The sequence below is a fragment of the Saccopteryx leptura genome, chromosome 8, assembly GCF_036850995.1.
Source record: "Saccopteryx leptura isolate mSacLep1 chromosome 8, mSacLep1_pri_phased_curated, whole genome shotgun sequence".
Lineage (NCBI taxonomy): Eukaryota > Metazoa > Chordata > Mammalia > Chiroptera > Emballonuridae > Saccopteryx > Saccopteryx leptura.
In genome coordinates, this window is record NC_089510.1 from 38,205,289 (window position 1) to 38,221,667 (window position 16,379).

The following is a 16,379-nucleotide window of genomic DNA, read 5'->3' on the forward strand; positions in this document are numbered from 1 at the left end:
ATATTTTATTATTATAGTATAAAATTTTTCATTTTTAATGATTCATTTGAGAAAAACATTGATTTCTTGTTCTACTTATTTATGCATTCATTGTTTTTTTTAATTTATTGATTTTAGAGAAAGAGAGGAAGATGGAACCCTCAACCTTGGTGTATTAGGATGACACTCTAACCAACAGAGCTATCTAGCTAAGACCATTTTAGTTGATTGTTGTATGTACCCTGACTGGGGATTGAACTCACAACCCTGGCATACTGGGACAATGCTCTAACCAATTGAGCTACCTGGCCAAGGCCTATATAAATTTTTTAAAAGCAGGATTTACATAAGATTTATAATTGTAACTCCAACATTACCCAGGACAGTGCTTAATATGTAGAAAGAATTTGATTCATAAATGAATACTGTTTAGAAGCATCCCTGTCAGGGAAGCAGGTGCTATTTATTCCTAAGATTTTCTTCTTATTCTTTGCTATAAATCAAACATTTGTGTCCCTCCAATATTCATATGTTGTAACCTAATCTCTAATATAATGATATTTGAAGGTAGAACTTTGAGAGGTGATTAGGTCATGAGAGTGGAAGCCTCCTGAATGAGGTTAGTACCCATATAGAAGAGACCTCCACAGAGCTCTGTAGCCCCTCCTACCACATGAAGACACAGGAAAAAGACAGATGTCTATGAATAAGAAAGCACCTCTTAACAGACACCAATCCTAGTATCACTTGATCTTAGACTTCCCAATCTCCAGTGAGAAATTTCTGTTGTTTGTAAGCCTCCCAGTTGATGGTGTTCTGTTATAGCAGCCAGAGCAGACTAAGGCACCTTCTTATCTCTGCAACAGAACAAACAAATAAATGCAATATAATTTATCCATATGATTCCCAGTGAATCAATAAGAGAACTGAATAAGAACTTGATAATATTTTTTCACTTCTGGTCTTTAGTTTCATCACCACAACAGATCCAATCTCAAAGGATATTCATCCTCCTATGCCAATTCCTTATAATTTAAAAAGAATAATTAATGGATGGGAATACTGTACATATAGAACAAATTAAAATAAAGGTATTTCTTTTCCTTTTATTTTTTTAAGTGAAAGGAAGGGAAATAGACAGACTCCCGCATGTGCACCAACTGGGATCCACCCAGCAAACCCCGCCTGGGGCCGATGCTCAAATCAACTAAGCTATCCTCAGCACCTGGGTAGATGCTCAGACCAATTGAGCCTCTAGCTGTGAGAGGGAAATGGAAAAGGAGGAGAGGAAGGGGGAGAGAAGCAGACGATCACTTCTCATGTATATCCTGATCAGGGATCATACCTGGGATGTCACACGTCTGGCCAACACTCTATCTGCTGAGCCAACTGACCGGGACCAGTATTTATTTTCATGTGTTAATTTTACTTATTCCACTCATTTTCCTCAGATTTATCTAAAACATCTCAGGTAAGTGAACCAGACAGAGAACATAAATGTCTCACACTGTTATCTACATTGATTGCAACAGCTTGAATAAATTTAATTGAAAGTAATTTAGCATTGACTGGTTAAATATACAAACTACCCATATGAAGCAGAGACATTGCCGGACTCCTACAAATTAGAGACAAAAAATAAATAAATAAATAAATGTTTGGAAATTACATCACAAATTGGAACTGTCTTGGAAGGCAGTTGAGATATAAAAATGAAATAAATTATTTAAATTCAAAATATTTTATTCTAATCACCATATGACAAAGCAGTTGCATTTTTTCCTTCTGATCATAATGTTAGAAAATAAGTTAATTATATTTTAACAGATAATTTCAGGAGAGTTATGCTTTTTAGGCCTTACCCATTTTTTACTCCATCAAAAGTAATTTTTATTTATTTAAAAACATTTTTTCTTTCAGGGACAGAGAGAGGGATAGATAGGGACAGACAGGAATGGAGAGAGATGAGAAGCATCAATCATCAGTTTTTTGTTGCAACACCTTAGTTGTTCATTGATTGCTTTCTCATATGTGCCTTGACCGCAGGCCTTCAGTGGACCGAGTAACCCTTTGCTCAAGCCAGAGACCTTGGTCCAAGCTGCTGAGCTTTGCTCAAACCAGATGAGGCCGTGCTCAAGCTGGCGACCTTGGGGTCTCAAACCTGGGTCCTCCGCATCCCAGATCGATGCTCTATCCACTGCGCCACTGCCTGGTCAGGCTAAAAACATTTTTTAATTAATTTTTTTTCTTCTTTTTCCAAGTGAGAAGAGGGATGATAGACTCCCTCATGCACTCCAACCAGGATCCACCAGGCACCCCTGTTTGGAGCCGATGCTCTGCCCATCTAGGGCCATGCTTACAACAGAGCTATTTTTAGCACCTGAGGCAGAGGCTCCACGGAGCCATCCTTGGTGCCTTTGCCAATACACTCAAATCAATTGAGCCATGGCTGTGGAAGGAGAGAGAGAGAGAGAGAGAGAGAGAGAGAGAGAGAGAGAGAGAGAGAGAGAGAAGAGAAAAGGAGGAGGGGTGGAGAAACAGATGGTTGCTTCTCTTGCGTGCTCTGACCAGGAATCAGACCCAGAAAATCCACATGCGAGATGGATGTTCTACCTCTGAATCAACTGGCCTGGGCCAAATTTTTTCAGTAATTGAAAGAGAGAGGTAAGGAGAGAGGGAGTAAAAGAGAGAAAGAGAAACATCAACTCATTGTTTTACTTAGTTGTTTTGTTTAGTTGTGTACTCATTGATTGCTTTTCAAAAATGCCCCGACTGGGCTCAAATCCATGACCTTTGGTATGCCTGGAAAACGCTTTATCCAAAGAGCCACCTGGCCAGGGCAAAGTAAATTTTAAAGCTGTTTTTGATTATCTTTAATCCAAGCAGTAATTATCGAGAGGAAAAAGTTAACTTGTAGTATATTTGAAATTTTTAATACTTTTAAATACCATACTCTCTGACATTTTTTTCTGAGATGCTTAATGTTCATCTCCTGGTTCTGCCTCTTCCTAGGAGAAAGAGAGAAATATAGTCTAGTATTTAAGAATGTAGTTCTTCACTGACTAGCACTGTCTGCTTAGGCGTGTCACTTAACGCTGTTTGGCTCTGTTTCTTATCTGTGAAATGGAGATGACAAAAGCACTGACCTTGATCTTGTGGGTAAAATGAAGTTTATGTGAGATGAGCTTCTGGCACTTAATAGGCCCTCTACAAAATCTTCTTTTTTTTTTTCCAGTAAAAAAATGCACATATCTCCACTTTGTTTTCGAATATATATTTAACTGTTAGGAGAATTCTTCATCTTATAAACACACAAAAAATACTGGGTTTTGTTTTGTTTTAAAGCTAGAAACATACCTGATTATGATATGTAATGTTGAACAAATTCCCACTAGAAAGTCCATTCAACAATTGTATCATCTGAACTGCTCTCTGTGATTCACATGCCACTGCAAATTATTATTCTTTATTCAGCTCTTGAAAAAATGATCAAGACTGAAAGGCTGAGAATTTTGCACTGAGATCTATATAATTTTGTTAACCAGTGTCACCCTAACAAATTCAATTTAAAAAAAAGGTAAACGATTATTTAACAATTAAAAAAAACACAGAGGGAGAACAATGATATCATCACTTGAACTGGGAAAATCAAGAGGAAGATTAGTTAGAGGGGGACTGGAATAAGTTCAGTTCTAGACACACCAAGTTTGACATGATAGTTGGCTATTGAGAGAGAATTATCTTGCAGGTACAGAAACAGAATTCGCACTCGGCAAACTGCCTGGGGGCAGGAGAGTGGAGAAAGTTGAGCTGAATCAATTTCCTCAATTAATTTTAAACTTGTTAAGAATGGTTTTATAGCTTCTCAACCTTGTGGCTAAGATCAAGTGTGAGACTATTTTACATGCGTATTTCCTGGAGGTTGTCCATTATTGAAAGTAATGATAATAATGAAAGGCTGAAAAAATTGAATCAGAGGCAAATCATCAAAACTTTTTAGATTTCACTTTGTATGTAACAAGAGTTATTGAAGGATTTGATATGGAGGAATAACTTGATTAGCTTTGCATTAGAATGGCAGTAAGCCACCGCTGTCATTGTCAGAGATTATTTGGAGAAAGACCAAGTGAGAGGCTGGGGAGTGAGTTTTGTCCTAACAAGGTTTTAGCTGAATAATTTGATAAACAAATGAATGCCAAAGTGTTAGGAGAAAATTGTTCATAGGAAATCTATTTCTTTTTGTAGGTAGTATGTATTATAATGGTTGATCATTGGAGATAATATTTTTTTTCCCTTAGCAACTGCAGAAGATTTTTGGAAGCATATTGGGCTGCCTTCTAAAGATTTTCTTGAAATCTTAGGAGAACAAGTTATATAAAAGCCCATTGTTATAAAAAATAATAATAAAAGATTCAATTTTATGTTTTAATCTGGCAGTACAATAGAAAGTTACATCTGGCAAGATATTCCAACTGTCTTTTTCTCATTTGCTCCAATTGTACAATGGTATAAACAAAACTAAACAACAAGAACAACAACAAAAAAATTGCTATTTGAAACAGCTTATACCTGAACGATAAGAAGGAGGAAAGAGTCAAAGATGACATTGAAGTTTCACGTTTGGGTGCCATGGGTAATGGAGCTTTCAAAAACAGAGAGATTGGCAGAAAAATCTGATAGGTTCCTGAAGTTAGGAGATGACAAGTTTGCTTTTAAATATTTAATTTCATGCTCTAATTTCATTTTATTCTACTAGCTAATCAGATCATATTACAAAGAAATACAAGTGTTAGATTTGGAAAGTTATGGACTCACTTTCTAATTGAGATTTTTACATTAAAAAAACAATTGGCTAGTGCCACTCTAGATGAAAAAAGCAAAACAGGCAAGACATCAAACAAATAAACAACAACAAAAGTCCCATAAACTGTAAAATACTTGACCCACTTTCTCTTTTTGTCTCTCATTTCACTGGTGATTAATTTGGAAAAATTTAATAAAATATATGACAATTTAAATATCGATAGTTAAAGATGCTATTATTTTGCAGGTTAAAAGAAAAAATTTTTTTTCATTTTTCCAAAGCTGGAAACAGGGAGGCAGTCAGACAGACTCCCGCATGCGCCCGACCGGGATCCACCCAGAATGCCCACCAGGGGATGATGCTTTGCCCCTCTGGGGTGTTGCTCTGTTGTGTCCGGAGCCATTCTAGCACCTGAGGCAGAGGCCACAGAGCCATCCCCAGTGCCCAGGCCATCTTTGCTCCAATGGAGCCTTGCTGCGGGAGGGGAAGAGAGAGACAGAGAGAAAGGAGAGGGGGAAGGGTGGAGAAGCAAATGGGCACCTCTCCTGTGTGCCCTGGCCGGGAATCGAACCCGGGACTCCTGCACACCAGGCCGACGCTCTACCACTGAGCCAACCGGCCAGGGCCTAAAAGAAAATTTTATTTCAAAATAATAGTTTCCTATAAAACAATATCGTTTTATGTAATTCTTTATCTGAAGAAAAATAATTGACATTCTTTTTTAACAGTTTTATTTAATTTATGAGGGTTACATTGATAAAATTAAATAGTTTTCAAGTGTACAATTAGATAATTCATGATATGTATATTGTATTGTGTATTCAGCTCTCAAAGTCTAGTCTTTGCTTGTCACCACATTCCCACCTTTACCCTCATCCTTAATATTTAAGACTGTTTAGATTGATCATGATTGACATATTTTAGGGGACCCAAGTTGGAGATGATTCAACTACTTTGACATAAGCACAGAATAATTTACACAAGTGAGGCAATTCTGATTGTATATTGAGTTCTACATGATTTAGTGATGATCGGAAGAAAACAAAAAGAGTGAAAAACTTGCCCATACCAAATGCAGGTGAAGGTACAAAGCAATAGGACTGGGAATACAAAATAGCACAGCCATTTTAGAAAGCATTTGACAGTTTCTTACAAAGGTTAAACATAATTTTATCATATGATCCAACAATCATGTTCCTCATTATTTATCCAATTATGTTGAAAACTTACATCTACAAAAAATACCTACATATGAATATTTATAGCAACATTATTCATAATTGCCAACAATGAGAAGCAATCAAGAGGTCCAACTGGTGAATGGATAAACAAACTGTGGTACATTCATACAGTGGAATATTGTCCAGCAATAAAAATATACACACTATCAAGCCACACAAAGATATGGAGAAACCTTAACTGCATATGATTAAGTTAAAAAAGCCAGCCTGGAAAGATTCTAAGATGGCGACAGAGTAGACAGATGTTCCAATAGTCACTTCCCAGGATCAAACTGGAGTTAAATTAAATATAAGAACAATCATCTTGAGAAACTAACTTAGGACTACATGAAGAGGAGTCTAAAACCAAGGAGTCACGGCAGAAGCCACATCAAGACTGATAGAAGAGTGGAGACGCAAAAAAAGCTGCCCCCACTCCCAGGAGTGGCAGCTGAGGGTCTGAAGGAACTCTTAGCTGCAGGGAGATTTTCCCTGAGAGGTGTGATTCCTAAGCTCCAGGCCAGGTGTCTCACTTTCCTGAGACTATGACAGGTGCTTCTGCTTCACAGGAGATTCAGTCGAAACTGTAGACTGTAGCCATACCAAATCTTTGTATTTCAGAGGCCACACCAACCAGACTCCTAGTGGCCACATCCAACTGAAGTCTGTGAAAAAATTCATGACAGACTGAATTTTGGGACCCTGGGGTGGGAGCTACACCAACCACCTTTCCTAATCCCTGAATTGCCCCAGGTTCTAGAGTCTGCCAGAGGTTTTTTTTATCAGGGGTCTAAGTGTTTGAGTATTTTTCAGTTTTTCTGTTGTGGTTGATTTCTAGTTTTTCAGAGGTCTAACCAGTAAACATCCAGCAGACAGAAGCAACAGGAGATGGACCTCAGGAAAACTTGGGTCTTTTGCTGATTTCCTCCAGGCCCATTGCAGGTAAAGCCAGCTTAGGTGTGTAACTGGCTCCTTCCATGTGCACCTAAGCCCAGCAGAGGCAGCCACAAACTGGTTTGTTTATAGTTCCAAAAAGGTTGCTAAGGGCCAGTCACAGGCACTGTCTTACACTGGTCTGCACCAAGTTCTCTCCTAAGAGGCCCAGGACCAACACATGCAATGGCCAGCTACAGACAACATTAAAGCAGGACCCAACTACCGTTACAAGCAGCATAGCCAAAGGGAGAGCTCGGCAGGCACCAAACCCAGCTGAGGCAAATTCTACTTTCTGAGAACAACACCTGCACCACAGCTTGCACACATTGAACAAAGTAGAACTTCACAGTCAGCTGGCCCAACTCTTGGATATGATGCCCTACTGGGCTAAGTTCTACAAGGGGAAGGGAGAGAAGCTTACAGCACAGATATTCAAAGTGTGAGTTCCTTGGGGCTTACTGTTGGGACCATTAGAGGGGTTTAGCCACCTTCTGGGGGGCGCACAATCAGGCCCAATGGAAGACTCTCTCAATCTTCCTCCCTGAGACCAGGAGCTCCCCAGCTGAAAGAACTTCTGCAGAAGGTTAATGTCGGCCCCACCCAATCTGAACCTCCAGCTCATCTCACTGGGGAGAAATGCAATTGAACGTACAAGAACCCAAAATCTATGGGACACAACAAAAGCAGTTCTGTAGGGAAATTCATAGCATCATAGGCACACTGAAGAAGCAAGAAAAATCTCAAATAGACAATCTAATCCTGCATCTAAAAGGACTAGGAAAAAACAAACAAACAACAAACAAAGCCCCAAAGAAGTAGAAGAAAGAAAGTAATAAAGACTAGATTGAAAATAAATGACAAAACAAGTGACGTCACGGAAATGGCGCTGTGAGCAGCGCGTCCGACAGATCTCCCCAAAATCACAACAAATTTATCAACTAGAAACAGGAAAATTTATCTTCGGAGCAAACTGAAAGCAAAAGGACTGTTATCACTCGAATCTGAGAGACGAGGGTGTGGAGGAAGCTACCGCAGGGACGTTCATTCAAGCCGCGAGAAAGTGCGCCGGTGTGCTATCAACAAGACCACCTGCAGATGCCAATAAGAAAGAGGAAATCGAATATTATGGATACAAAAGAAAGAGAGGTAACACAAATAGATGTGGAAAAATCTATGGAGAAAAGACTTAACATATTGGAAGCCTTGGAGCTAAATGACAGAGAATTTAAAATAGAAATCTTAAAAATACTCAGAGATATACAAGAAAACACGGAAAGGCAATATAGGGAGATCAGAAAAAAACTCAATGAACACAAAGAATATATTACCAAGGAAATTGAAACTATAAAAACAAATCAAACAGAAATGAAAAACTCAATTCACGAGCTGAAAAATGAGGTAACAAGCTTAGCTAGCAGAACAACCCAGATTGAAGATAGGATTAGTGAAATAGAAGACAAACAACTTGAGGCACAACAGAGAGAAGAAGAAAGAGACTCAAAAATAATAAAAAACGAGAAAGCCCTACAGGAATTATCTGACTCCATCAGAAAGAATAACATAAGAATAATAGGTATATCAGAGGGAGAAGAGAAAGAAAATGGAATGGAGAATATACTCAAACAAATAATAGACGAGAACTTCCCAAGCCTGTGGAAAGAACTAAAGCCTCAAGTTCAAGAAGCAAACAGAACACCGAGTTTTCTTAACCCCAACAAACCCACTCCAAGGCACATCATAATAAAGATGACACAAACCAATGACAAAGAAAAAATTCTCAAGGCAGCCAGGGAAAAGAAGAGTACAACATATAAAGGAAGGCCTATTAGATTATCATCAGATTTCTCAGCAGAAACTCTACAAGCTAGAAGAGAGTGGACCCCAATATTTAAGGCCCTGAAAGAGAGGAACTTTCAGCCAAGAATACTATACCCATCAAAGCTATCCTTCAAGTATGAAGGAGATATAAAAACATTCACAAATACAGAAAAGATGAGAGAATTTATCACGAGAAAGCCCCCACTCCAGGAAATACTAAAGGGGGTTTTCCAACCAGATTCAAAGAACAAAAGAAAACAACACCACAAGTAACAGCTCCACCAAGAACACAATAAAACCAAACTTAAACTGTGACAACAAAGGAAAAAAAAAGGGGGGGAGAGAATGGAGATTAACAGTAGCAAAGGACGATGAAGTGCAGAAATACTTATAAGATAGGGTACTACAATGAATATGGTAGGTACCCTTTTCATTACGTAATGGTAACCACCCTTAAAAAAACCACCACAAAAACACATGACTTAAAAAAGGTAGCAACAGAGGAAAGAAGTATGGAACACAAACAAACAGAAACAAATGATAGAAAAACAAAAGAGAAGAATCAAACTAGATACAAAACTAACAGAAAGCAATTTATAAAATGGTAGTAGGGAACCCACAAGTGTCAATAATTACACTAAATGTAAATGGATTAAACTTACCAATAAAAAGACACAGAGTAGCAGAATGGATTAAAAAAGAAAATCCAACTATATGCTGCCTACAAGAAACACATCTAAGCAACAAGGATAAAAACAAATTCAAAGTGAAAGGCTGGAAAACAATACTCCAAGCAAACAACACCCAAAAAAAAGCAGGTGTAGCAATACTCATATCTGATAATGCTGACTACAAGACAGAAAAAGTACTCAGAGACAAAAATGGTCACTTCATAATGATTAAGGGGACACTGAATCAAGAAGACATAACAATCCTTAATATATATGCACCAAACCAAGGAGCACCAAAATATATAAGACAGCTACTTATTGACCTTAAAACAAAAACTAACAAAAATACAATCATACTTGGAGACCTCAATACTCCGCTGACGGCTCTAGATCGGTCATCCAAACAGAGAATCAATAAAGATATAGTGGCCTTGAACAAAATACTAGAACACCTGGATATGATAGACATCTACAGGACACTTCATCCCAAAGCGACAGAGTATACATTTTTCTCTAGTGTACATGGAACATTCTCAAGAATTGACCATATGTTGGGCCACAAAGACAATATCAGCAAATTTAGAAAAATTGAAATTGTACCAAGCATATTTTCTGATCATAAAGCCTTGAAACTAGAATTCAACGGCAAAAAAGAGGGGGAAAAACCCACAAAAATGTGGAAACTAAACAACATACTTCTAAAAAATGAATGGGTCAAAGAAGAAATAAGCGCAGAGATCAAAAGATACATACAGACAAATGAAAATGAAAATACGACATATCAGAATCTCTGGGATGCAGCAAAAGCAGTAATAAGAGGAAAGTTCATATCACTTCAGGCCTATATGAACAAACAAGAGAGAGCCGAAGTAAACCACTTAACATCACACCTTAAGGAACTAGAAAAAGAAGAACAAAGACAACCCAAAACCAGCCGAAGAAAGGAGATAATAAAAATCAGAGCAGAAATAAATGAAATAGAGAACAGAAAAACTATAGAAAAAATCAATAAAACAAGGAGCTGGTTCTTTGAAAAGGTCAACAAAATTGACAAACCCTTGGCAAGACTCACCAAGGAAAAAAGGCACAGGACTCAAATAAATAAAATCCAAAATGAAAGAGGAGAGATCACCACAGACATCATAGATATACAAAGAATTATTGTAGAATACTATGAAAAATTATATGCCACCAAATACAACAATCTAGAAGAAATGGATAAATTCCTAGAACAATACAACCTTCCTAGACTGAGTCATGAAGAAGCAGGAAGCCTAAACAGACCAATCAGCAGGGAGGAAATAGAAAAAACTATTAAAAACCTCCCCAAAAATAAAAGTCCAGGCCCAGACGGTTATACTAGTGAATTCTATCAAACATTCAAAGAAGACTTGGTTCCTATTCTACTCAAAGTCTTCCAAAAAATTGAAGAAGAAGCAATACTTCCAAACACATTTTATGAGGCCAACATAACCCTCATACCAAAACCTGGCAAGGATGGCACAAAGAAAGAAAACTACAGACCAATATCTCTAATGAATACAGATGCTAAAATTCTAAACAAAATACTGGCAAACCGAATACAACAACATATTAAAAAAATAATACATCATGATCAAGTGGGATTCATCCCAGAATCTCAAGGATGGTTCAACATACACAAAACGGTTAACGTAATACACCATATCAACAAAACAAAGAACAAAAACCACATGATCTTATCAATAGATGCAGAAAAGGCTTTTGATAAAATACAACACAATTTTATGTTTAAGACTCTCAACAAAATGGGTATAGAAGGAAAATATCTCAACATGATAAAGGCCATATATGATAAACCATCAGCTAACATCATATTAAATGGCACTAAACTGAAGGCTTTCCCCCTTAAATCAGGAACAAGACAGGGTTGCCCACTCTCTCCACTCTTATTTAACGTGGTGCTAGAAGTTCTGGCCAGAGCAATCAGACAAGACAAAGAAATAAAAGGCATCCATATTGGAAAAGAAGAAGTAAAGGTATCACTTTTTGCTGATGATATGATCCTATACATCGAAAACCCGAAGGACTCCACAAAAAGATTATTAGAAACAATAAACCAATACAGTAAGGTCGCAGGATACAAAATTAACATACAGAAGTCCATAGCCTTTCTCTATGCCAACAATGAAATATTAGAAAACGAACTCAAAAAAATAATCCCCTTCACGATTGCAACAAAAAAAATAAAATACCTAGGAATAAACATAACAAAGAATGTAAAGGACCTATATAATGAAAATTACAAAGCATTGTTAAGGGAAATCGAAAAAGATACAATGAGATGGAAAAATATTCCTTGCTCTTGGATAGGAAGAATAAATATAATCAAAATGGCCATATTACCCAAAGCAATATACAAATTTAATGCAATTCCCATCAAAATCCCTATGAGATTTTTTAAAGAAATGGAACAAAAAATCATCAGATTTATATGGAACTATAAAAAACCCCGAATAGCCAAAACAATCCTAAGGAAAAAGAATGAAGCTGGGGGCATTACAATACCTGACTTTAAACTATATTATAGGGCCACAATAATCAAAACAGCATGGTATTGGCAGAAAAATAGACACTCAGACCAATGGAACAGAATAGAAAGCCCAGAAATAAAACCACATATATATGGTCAAATAATCTTTGATAAAGGGGCCAACAACACACAATGGAGAAAAGAAAGCCTCTTCAACAAATGGTGTTGGGAAAACTGGAAAGCCACATGCAAAAGAATGAAACTCGACTACAGCCTGTCCCCGTGTACTAAAATTAATTCAAAATGGATCAAAGACCTAAATATAAGACCTGAAACAATAAAGTACATAGAAGAAGACATAGGTACTAAACTCATGGACCTAGGTTTTAAAGAACATTTTATGAACTTGACTCCAATGGCAAGAGAAGTGAAGGCAAAGATAAATGAATGGGACTACATCAGAATAAAAAGTTTTTGCTCAGCAAGAGAAACTGATATAAAAATAAACAGACAGCCAACTAAATGGGAAATGATATTTTCAAACAACAGCTCAGATAAGGGCCTAATTTCCAAAATTTACAAAGAACTCATAAAACTCAACAACAAACAAACAAACAATCCAATAAAAAAATGGGAAGAAGACATGAATAGACACTTCTCCCAGGAAGAGATACAAATGGCCAACAGATATATGAAAAAATGCTCAGCTTCATTAGTTATTAGGGAAATGCAAATCAAAACTACAATGAGATACCACCTCACACCTGTTAGATTAGCTATGATCAACAAGACGGGTAATAGCAAATGTTGGAGAGGCTGTGGAGAAAAAGGAACCCTCATTCACTGTTGGTGGGACTGTAAGGTAGTACAACCATTATGGAGGAAAGTATGGTGGTTCCTCAAAAAACTGCAAATAGAACTACCTTATGACCCAGCAATCCCTCTACTGGGTATATACCCCCAAAACTCAGAAACATTGATACGTGAAGACACATGTAGCCCCATGTTCATTGCAGCACTGTTCACAGTGGCCAAGACATGGAAACAACCAAAAAGCCCTTCAATAGAAGACTGGATAAAGAAGATGTGGCACATATACACTATGGAATACTACTCAGCCATAAGAAACGATGACATCAGATCATTTACAGCAAAATGGTGGGATCTTGATAACATTATAAGGAGTGAAATAAGTAAATCAGAAAAAAACAAGAACTACATGATTCCATACATTGGTGGAACATAAAAATGAGACTAAGAGACATGGACAAGAGTGTGGTGGTTACCAGGGGTGGGGGGAGGGAGGGCAGGGGGAGAGTTAGGGGGAGGGGGAGGGGCACAGAGAACTAGATAGAGGGTGGCGAAGGACAATCTGACTTTGGGCGAGGGGTATGCAACATAATTTAATGACAAAATAACCTAGACATGTTTTCTTTGAATATATGTACCCTGATTTATTAATGTCATCCCATTACCATTAATAAAAATTTATTAAAAAAAAAAAAAAAAGAAAAAAATAAATAAATAAAGCTTGAAAAAAAAAAAAAAAAAAAAAAAAAAGAAAATAAATGACAATAGAGGCCAAAAAAAAAAAAAAAATACAAAAGATCAATGAAACTGAGAGCTAGCTGGTTCTTTGAAAAGGTAAACAAGATTGACAAACCTTTAGCAAAACTCATCAAGAAAAAAAGAGAGAGGACCCAAATAAATAAAATTAGAAAAGAAGGAGATGAAGTAACAACTGACATCACAGAAATACAAAGAATTATAAAAAAATACTATGAAGAAGTCTATGCAAAAAAATTGGACAACCTTGGGCAAAATGGATAAATTTCTAGAAACATACAATCTTCCAAACTCAGTCTGGAGGAATCAGAAAACCTGAGCAGACTGATTACAACAAATCAAATTGAAACAGTTATCAAAAAACTCACAGCAAACAAAAGTCCTGGACTGGATGTCTTCACAATCAAATTTACCAAACACTCAAAGAACTAACTGATTTTTATTTTTAATTTTTGTGTGTGAAGAGTTGAAGTCTGAACGGTTGCAGCCGTGTTGCTGACCTTGAGCAGCAGTCAACAAATCCACGTAGAACCCGGGTGTAAGAGATTCAGAATCAAATCCCTTCTCTCTTCTCCATCCAGGTTACAGATCATTTGAAATATATGTTAGTAGAACTTAGCTTGAGTTTCAGCTTTGTGAGGAACCTTACCATCAAAGACTATAGCCTGCAACGTTACCAATAAGACAGATCCTTGCTCCATAAACTCCCATGTATTCATTGGGAATCTCAATACTCTTGTAGTCAAGAAATCTGATGTGGAGGTTAACTTCTCAAAATATGGCAAAATTGTGGGTTTCTCTGTTCACAAGTGCTTTGACTTTATCCAATATGTTAATGAGAGAAATGCCCAGGATGTGGTGGCAAGAGACGATGGCAGAATGATTGCTGGCCAGGTTTTAGATATTAATCTGACTGCAGGGCCAAAAGTGAACCGAGGAAAAGCAGGTGTGAAACAATCTTTAGTGGAGATGTACGGCTCCTCTTTTGACTTGGACTATGACTTTGCACGGGATTATTATGACAGGCTGTACAGTTATCCAGTGCATGTCCCTCCTCCTCCTAGTGCTTGAGTTGTAGTGCCCTGGAAACTCCAGCATGTATCAGAAAACACCTCATGAAGGGGCAAAAGTGGCTTCGATTTTAATAGTGGGCAGGGAAGATCTACTTCTAAGTCTGCGAAGTTGAAAGGAGATGACCTTCAGGCCACTAAGAAGGAATTGACCCAGATAAAACAAAAAGTGGATTCTCTACTGGAAAACCTGGAAAGAAATTGGAAAGGAAGAGAGCAAACAAGGAGACATGAAGAATGATAATCCAGAAGAGGAGCAGAGCAGCAGCTCCCTGAAGAAAGATTAGACTAATGTAAAGATGGAGTCTGAGCGGGTGCAGATGACTCTGCTGTGGGGGAGGACCTATTGGATGATGATCATAATGAAGGTTGGGGGATGACCAGCTGGAATTTATCAAGGATTATGAAAAAGAGGCTGTAGAAGGAGAGGATGACAAAGACAATGCTAATGGCAAGGATGACTTTTAAGCACATAGTGGGGTTTAGAAATTTTGTTCCATTATTTCTTTTCCTTTTTCTTTTTTTTTTTTTTTTGTATTTTTCTGAATTTGGAAATGGGGAGGCTGTCAGACAGACTCCTGCATGCGCCCGACTGGGATCCACCCAGCATGCCCACCAGGGGGCAATGCTCTGCCCATCTGGGGCACCGCTCTGTTGCAACCAGAGACATTCTAGTGCCTGAAGCAGAGGCCACAGAGCCATCCTCAGTGCCCGGGCCAACTTTGCTCCAATGGAGCCTCGGCTGTGGGAGGAGAAGAGAGAGACAGAGAGGAAGGAGAGGGGGAGGGATGGAGAAGCAGATGGGCGCTTCTCCTGTGTGCCCTGGTCAGGAATCGAACCCGGGACTCCTGCACGCCATGCCAATGCCCTACCACTGAGCCAACTGGCCAGGGCCTGTCCCATTATTTCTTTACCTAGGTGCTTATCTAAAATCAAAATTTTCACCAGCTCCTCTCCTTTAGTGTCTTCAGTATATGCTCACTGTTTCCCCATCCTTGCCCCTCCCACATTCATTAATTCATGTTACCCTGCACCTAGTCACATTTTCACTTCCTTTGATGCTCCTAGTAGTTATGTTAGGTCTTACCCTGTAATTTTTGTTTTTAATTTTGGTACCTCTTTAGGACTTAAAAATAAAACGTATAGTTAAAAAAATAGAAAAAGAAATAATATCTATCATTCTCAAACTATTTCAAAAAATTCAAGAGGAGGCAATATTTCCAAGCTCATTTTACAGGGCAAGTATTATCCAAATTCCAAAACCATGTAAAAACACTACAAATAAATAAAACTATAGGTCAATATCCCTGATGAACATAGATGCTAAAATTCTCAACAAAATATTAGCAAAACTTGATCCTGCCCAGTTGGCTCAGTGAATCGAGCATTGGCCCAGCATACGGACGTTCTGAGTTTGATTCCCAGCCAGGGCACACAAGAGAAGTGGCTATCTGCTTCTATCCTCCTTCTCTCTCTCTTTCCCTCTTGCAGCCAGTGGCTTAATTGGTTCAAAAATTGGCCCCAGTTACTAAGAATAGCTTGGTTGGTCCAAGAATTAACCTCAGATGCATAGGATAGCTCAGCTGATTTGAGCATTGGCCTCAGATAGGAGTTGCCATGTAGATCCTGATCAGGGCACATGCAGGAGTCTGTTTCTACATCTCCCCCCTACTTAAAAAAAAGTTTGTATTACTCAAAACAATCTATAGATTCAATGCAATTACTATTGAAATATCAATGGCATACTTCACAGATCTAGAACAACTATTTCAGCCTGACCTGTGGTGGCACAGTGGATAAAGT

The 16,379-nt window shown here is 38.0% G+C and overlaps 1 pseudogene; it reads left to right on the top strand.

The window, feature by feature from the left end:
- The first annotated feature begins 6,351 nt into the window (after positions 1–6,351).
- Positions 6,352–15,044, top strand: LOC136379508 (heterogeneous nuclear ribonucleoprotein C-like; annotated as a pseudogene).
- Positions 15,045–16,379: the final 1,335 nt, after the last annotated feature.